Here is a 7,886-nt window from a genome sequence, read left to right as displayed (position 1 = left end):
ATGACACGAGACCTTCAGGTTGACGTGTAAAAATCGGGTATTGCTTTCAAAGAGAACGGGGAAATCGTTCATTGCTTCAGAAGTGAGGTGGGATGGGGAAGTGCAAGAACTCCAAGTGTTACGTTGCATAAACAATAAAAGAGATATTATTTCATGTTGGTTTACGAATAATGTTCTGCATGCAAAGTTGCATACTACATACCATTATCTGATTGTTCAATGCGCCCTCCAGATGCCACAACTAAAAACTGTTTCGCTTCCATGCACATAAGGCCATTAAGGACCTGCAAGTTGTGACACTTATATTAAATCATTTTTTTTTTACTTGCCACCCCCCCCCCCCCCCTCCGATCTCTTTCCAAAGATGAGATTGATATTATACCTTTCGAAGCCCCCTTGGTTAAAGCAAAGTTTAAATGGTGCACATATGCACAAAAACTACTGGTCAGTGATAGGTCATAATGCAATCACGTGACTAATGCAGCGAAGAGAGCAATCCTTATATTGCGAGTAGTGACGTCACGTCAGGCAATATAATTCTAAACTTTGACTACCTGCCGACGGGGCGACAATGAAACGATGTGCATTATAGATCATACATGTATTATGATATTACAAATGTTGCCTTGTCTATGTATAGTTGTAATATAACACGTGACAGTCCCTTGAGAGTTACATTTCCCCTTCCAGATAATGTTTTATCTCAGGAAAATATTAAGGGAAAATATAAATGCCGAGGGGATGTCAATTCCACCTTTAAAATGCACTATCTGTATAAAATAAGTCTGTGATGTACCTTAAAGTGGGAAACCCCACTCCATGTTCAAGTGGACCCAACTAAATGGAGTTAGTCTAAATAGAGGAGCGAGCATTCCATTAAACGGAAAATAATCAGAAAGTATTGTGGATTTTAAAGTTCGTAGGTCAGCATGAAAGGGTCCCGTCAGTCACAAGCTAGGTATGCAAATAAAAGGATGTCCTGCCAGGGTTCTATAGTGAACTGTGAACAGATTTTAACTGGTTTAATGAAGTTGACGAGGACTCTCACAAACCGAGTCTTTACAATTGCGTTGCTCTATTTATTGACCGAATTCATTTGTTTACGTTTACTTAAAAGAAAAATTTTAAAGATATTTACGCCTCATCTAGTTTGTGTGTATAAGTGGGACCGATATCACTGCTTTGTGAGAAGAATATATCCGTAACTTCAATACTGACATGTCTGATTGCACCAAAACTTTCAAAACAAGTGTATTTGACTTCACTTTAAGAACATGTATCGGTGTTTCGGTACAACCGGCTTGTATTTCCGCTAAGTTAGTGGGACAGGTGGAGCATATCAATTTTGAGTGTGAAGTTTAACAGGTAATGTATATAAAGTAGACGAGTTTTAACAAAGACCTACGCAATACAATGCAATGGATGCTGCTATTGATCTTATATGTAATACACTCATAGCAGATATCTTTTAATTATTTCGTCGTCGGTTTTTGTTCTATAAATACATGTATATGTATTATTATGCTTCACGAGTTTAGCCAATCATACGCAACTGATAGACTGTAAAAATCATTCCATCTATATTTCATTGATTTCATTCCAATAACAATACTGCCTATGTTAACGTTGCACACGCCGTTCTGGTTTATGTTGAAGAGACAAATGCCTATAGTCTTTCATTGCCACTCCTTAAGTTTTACTATCTATATTTTGATATTATTATTTGACATCACCACTGCAGAGTAAATATATCTATTAAACTTGATAAAAATGTTGTAATCGTGTCTCTTTCCGTTTGAGGAGGTATTGTAAAGCCCTGAACAGATAGACTTCCATGACGAAGAGAATATCTATCTGTCTATCTATCTATCTATCTATCTATCTTTCTATCTATATCTGTCTATCTATCTACCTATCAATCTACATGTATATCTATCTTATGTATCATATATATATATATATATAGAGATATATATATATATATACATTATAATATATAAAATTGAATACATATACATATATGTATAGGCCTACATACATGTATATATTATACAGGGCTCAACATTAGTAATTAATTAATGTCTGGCCACCAAATTTTTAAAAAATGCTACTTTTCGGTGGATCGAATGGGCAGATAATATTCAAAAACTATTTTTATGATAACTTTCATTTCGGGCCGCCCCATTTCTTTTTTCAGGCTACCAAAATTTAAAATTCAAAGCGTTTAGTTGCCAGAACATGCGACCAGAGTTATGAGTTCGTGTTGAGCCCTATTCTACATAGTTATGTCCACAAAAAAAAAAAAAAAAAAAAAAAAAAAAAAAAAAAAAAAAAAAATATATATATATATATATATAACGGATTTCCGCATTGATTAAACTTTATGACTGCTATTGGTTAAGGGGTCACGAAGAAATGTGAATTGTTGTAAAACATGTCATGGGTCTGTTTCTCCCAAGTTTAGCATTTGGATGCTCTTGGAACTGCACATTAATGTGTGAACACAATGGACAGAACTTGGATGGAAAGGATTTCTGACATGCTCTATTAAGACCCTCATTTGTCCTTGACCACTGAAGCAAATCGAATGTGGTTTTCTGTAAGATGTGGGCAATGAGTTATAGTTTCATACCGTGAAATTGTATTTCGATTGATTCACCATTTTTAAAGTTATCGTTGCAGAGGGTACCATTGTAATTTTGGGGGGACATACGGTATAATAATATATGCCATACATAAAAGTGAGAGAGAGCGAGAGAGAGGAGACACATAAACAAGTCCAAAGGAGAAACAAGCACAAAAGGCCATGCACATAAGGCCATTAAGGACCTGCAAGTTGTGACATTTATATTAAATCATTTTTTTACTTGCCACCCCCCCCCCCCCCCCCGCCCCATCTCTTTCCAAAGATGAGATTAATATTATACCTTTCGAAGCCCTCTTGGTTAAAGCAAAGTTTAAATGGTGCACATATGCACAAAAACTACTGGTCAGTGATAGGTCATAATGCAATCACGTGTCTAATGCAGCGAAGAGAGCAATCCTTATATTGCAAGTAGTGACGTTGTGGGCAATGAGTTATAGTTTCATACCCTGAAATTGTATTTCGATTGATTCACCATTTTTAAAGTATCGTTGCAGAGAGGTACCATTGTAATTTTGGGGGGGACATACGGTATAATAATATATACCCATACATAAAAGTGAGAGAGAGAGAGCGAGAGAGAGGAGACACATAAACAAGTCCAAAGGAGAAACAAGTATCTATAGCCTGTTCTTGTGGGGAGACTGAAATATACAGTGTATGTATAACAGTAAATTTCCAATTTAGTCTTGCAGGTTAATTGTACAGTAACTTCAAAGTGACAAAGATTTAAAGAACTCTTAATAGTGTACAAGCGTTTGATATCATTCACTGATTATGTCACTTCCCCAACATGATTATTTTCCAAACGCCAGCTTATAGCATTCTCTATAACCTTCTCTCAAGTCTTCTCATCACCACTTTGCAAGGATATTGCATAATTCGTTTCCACCTGGAGGGATGGAGAGAGAGATTTTGCACATTTCTTTTCCACAAAGTACAAGTGCAAGCGGCAAAACAGAAGCTATTTGAACCGAAGTGTTAAAAAAGGCAACTACCAATGATACTCTGAAACATACAAAGAACAAGGTGGCTTTATACATTGATTCACTACACTTCACTTTCTAAGAAATCATAACAGCAAAAACATTACACAATGGAGCAATCTCACTTTATCCCTTTGTCATTTGTTTTGCTTCTAATCTTCAAAATATGTGAACATCATAATCATTTTACAATCCAGGTATGGGACAATGAACAGAGGCACCAAAAAAACAACAACAACAACAACAAAAAACAAGAACAAAAAAAAAAAAAAAATGTGGCCATGTTGCTGATGAAAGCTTACACAACACTGAGACGCCCAACATTGTTCTACCACAGTTCATCCTGTTTTGACACATTGCAAGACCTGGACAGCAAGAAGACTGCATTTAGCACCCATCTTCTTCTCCTTACTTTAAAAGACCACAATAGAAATCTATGTCAGACTGGACTCATTGTCAAAAGATTACAATTCCCACCAGTTTTGGTGGCTCTTGGCGACTCGTTGCAGCTCACACAGGGCATAACGCAAACGTACAGTAATGAGTCATTAACATTGTTTCCTCCAAGACCTCTTTCTGATTCTCATCATAGATCATTGTGCGGTGGCTGCTCCAGATAAGTGCATACTTTTGCAGCTGTTCAGTGACACAAATATCGCCCATGCCAAGTGGTTTGCTCTACATTGTGTGTGACTGTGAGACTTCCTGCAGCCATTGTGTATAAGTTGAGGGTTGGGTGAGACCACAAGATTGACAAATCGTTTCTCACTTCATACTATGTTCAGCGGCACATCCGTTTTCTGCTCTAGGATTTACACAGTGTTTTACAAAGTCATATTGTGTGGCAGAGACATTTAAAAAAACATTCATTTCAGGATCAGTCTATAACTACAGGAGTTTTGAGTTGGGATTTACCTTATCGTACAGCCAATTACATGCATACAGTGGAACTTTGTTATAAAGAGGTCGGATATAACAAAACCCTCTAATAACAAAGGGCTTTTTTTTGTACCCTGATATAGTGAGAAACCTGATATGCGTACAACACGGTAATTGTCATGGTTCTTAATTCCTCATTATGATGAGATTATAAGATCATAAGATTAGGCCTTATAATGCCAAAGGATGGCATCAAACCTCTCCAATCAAGGATAAAAAGTAAGTTGAGGAGTACTCCCCCCCCCCCCCAAAAAAAAAAAAAAAAAATTAAGGAAACTCACTGTAATGATATTCAAAATGAGATACTGTATTAACACCGTGTTCAACCACAAACAGTGATCAAAATGCAAAAACATTTTGTTAAACTGAAGAATGTTTGAATAAAGGGTCTTTTGGTTTTTTTTTTTACTTTAGAGACTGGAATATCAATGACATGCATTCACTGTGTTACTCAACATGCGCACATCAGTGAGTGAGTCTGTGACAATGTCTATCTGTGTGCTGGAGTGTGCACACTGTACACAGAGTGTGGCCACATAGAACAAGTAAATGATCCTTAGAGAAAAGTCCAGACTTGATCAGAGAGCTGGTCAATAGTTACAGCACATGCCAAAAACTGACCTATGAAAGTGCACACCACAGGTGTGAAAAATAGACAGGTCAGTACACATGTACTAGTAAATCCTCAAAAATTTGACCAACAAATAGTTGTAGATGTGCAAGTAATGGGTCTCAGCAATGTGCCTCAGTCCAACAGGAAGGCCATGGTGACACTATAGGGGTTAGGGGGATTAGGTCATTTCCATTCATTGACAATCAGTGTACCCTTTCATAAAACTTGTAGTTAGTACTTAATAACAACTGCCACATTTTTATGACAAATTTGCTCTCCGCCAATCAGATGCAAGGACTTCAATAGCTTATAACTACTCCTGAAACTTGTTATTGATTAACAAGTTTTATGAAACGGGGCCCAGATTTCAGAAATCTGTGTCAATCTGTGAAGAGAGCATTCCAGAGTGTGTGCCAATAACTAACCAAAGCACAGCAAGGGTGAATGCAGTAAATGTGTGCAAAGGTCAAGCTTGTTTGGCTGGACAACCAAGAGACATATATGAGCACCCTTCAGGGGAAAAGGGGTGGGTAGGGGTGGCATAAAATAAATATCTTTCGTCATACAGTCTACAGTGAAGACAGTCCACAGAATTCCAAGAATTCCATGAATGACAACATGTATTGATCCATAAAGCTTTCATAAAAGGTACCAGCTTCATGTTTCAACCTCCACAGAACAAATCTTAACTTTGCACATTTGTTTTAAGCACGTAACTTATAAGCACATAAATACACTCAGTGCATCCAAGTCTAGAATATTGTTTTTATTTGTTACTTTGTTGCCATTTTTTCCAAGTATTGCCATTTGGTCCAGTTCTTGCAGGAAAGCACAGAGAATTGCACAGATATGCTTTCCCAGAAGTTTGGATCAGTCATTCTTCTCAATGCTTAAATTTTCAAATCTCGCTAGGGGCTCTTTGACAACCAATGGGGCGATTCAGCTTCTCCTGTGCACCCCCCAAGGTGCCATTATAACCAATGGAAAAGAGCAATATTTGCAAAATAATAATTCTCTTGCAAATTATCAAAATGGGGTAGGACTTAGTCAATGAAAGCTCACAGTTGTTCAATGAGAACATGAAACTCCTCACTGAGGAAAACCCCCCAAAACATATGTTAAATTGCAGCTTAATGCACATAGTATGCTGTAATAAACATACAGAGCAACAGAAGGAAATCAGGGATTCTGATGAGTATAAAAGAAGCAATTAAAAGCGAGTGTTCACAGCACATTGAGTTGAGTATACATTACACAGAAGGTCCATTATGCTGAGAAAAGTGAGTCGCTAAAAATGGCTCTCAAACTTCATTAGATTTGAAGGTTTCGTACGTACAGTGTAACATAATCTGAAGCAAAGTTGAACACAAATGGGCCACTGGTTGGAAGGATGTGGAAATACATTTATTAAATGCAGCCTGCAAACTTCCCAACACGAATACATCAATAAATTTCGGGCATTACTCTGATTGTCATAAAAGTAAAACAGCACTGTTTAACTTGCCAATTCTACCCATCACAAACCTCCGTTAAAAACTACACTGTACATACCCATGAGAACAGAATTGAACATTGACATCAGACATGTTGCCCACATACCAATCTTTGCTTTAGTACGACCTTCATTGGATGTATATTCTTCCACATGTGTTTAACCTTCAGCAGTATCACATGCAAATTGATCTGATAGAATTTGGTGCAAAAGTGGCAAGTTTGAAGGGGGTTACTGAATATTGAATGCTATGGTTCAACCATTTTGCAGAAACTGGTCACAACTCAAAACTTGCCTGTGATTCTGGTACACACCTGTGGGGAGTGTAGGAGAGTTTCTTTCAATTATTATGTGACAAACACTGCAATAAAGATATCATTGCATAATACAAGTGTGTAGAGCTATCTGACATAAGGCATTCACCACCTGTGATGTGCCCCTAGACAAATGGCATGATGCACCCCTATTGTCAGGCAGAAAAACAAAATCCATTAACCAGCTGGGATAAAGTGACAGTTAGATAAAATGTGTAGATACAACAAATGCTTCTGAGTCAACTGATTTCTCACGCATTACAATAAAACATAAAAAGCAGGAAAAAAAAACACAGAAAAAAAATTCAAATTCCCATGAGATAGGAAAACATTGAATGGGCATGCAGAGTCAAAGTCACTATAAACAGAGACCAGAGCACCATCATGCTATTGTGCAGCCCACCATTCTTCCATTATTCAAGTCAGCCACTGTGGTCTTGGAAACAAACCACGGTTCTAATGAGCACCTCCAGCTTGTCAAACACTGAAAATCCTACAAGGCTGCCAACACGGTGCAACGAACCCGCTTGCCAGGGGCCAGTAAAACCCAAAGGAGGGCAAGTCATCCGAATGGGCGCTTGCCTGTTTCAAGCGGCAAGGTGTTACGGATGGAGAAGAAACTACAAGTAATTGCTCTCATTTGATGTGTGCTTGACACCGTAGAGAAGTTATGCCTTAACTTACAAGTGATACTAAGGTGCTTTGACAAAAGAGCCCAGCTGTAATCAAGGACTGGCGCCCCCACAGCAGAAAAGACTTCCCTGGGTGCTGTTCGTTTTCCCTTTTAAAGTACTGGCGACAGTGACTGTGTATGTGTGCTTTGGCTTGGACCAGCGAATCAAATGCAGTGTAAAATTACACTTTTAAACGCAAAAATTAGATAAGCACATTGTGATGC

Source organism: Diadema antillarum, unplaced genomic scaffold (assembly GCF_040938485.1).
Source record: "Diadema antillarum isolate AM-2024a unplaced genomic scaffold, OU_Dant_1.0 seq00000207_RagTag, whole genome shotgun sequence".
NCBI lineage: Eukaryota > Metazoa > Echinodermata > Echinoidea > Diadematoida > Diadematidae > Diadema > Diadema antillarum.
The sequence above is the reverse complement of the archived record's forward strand: the minus strand, read 5'-3'. Positions refer to the sequence as shown.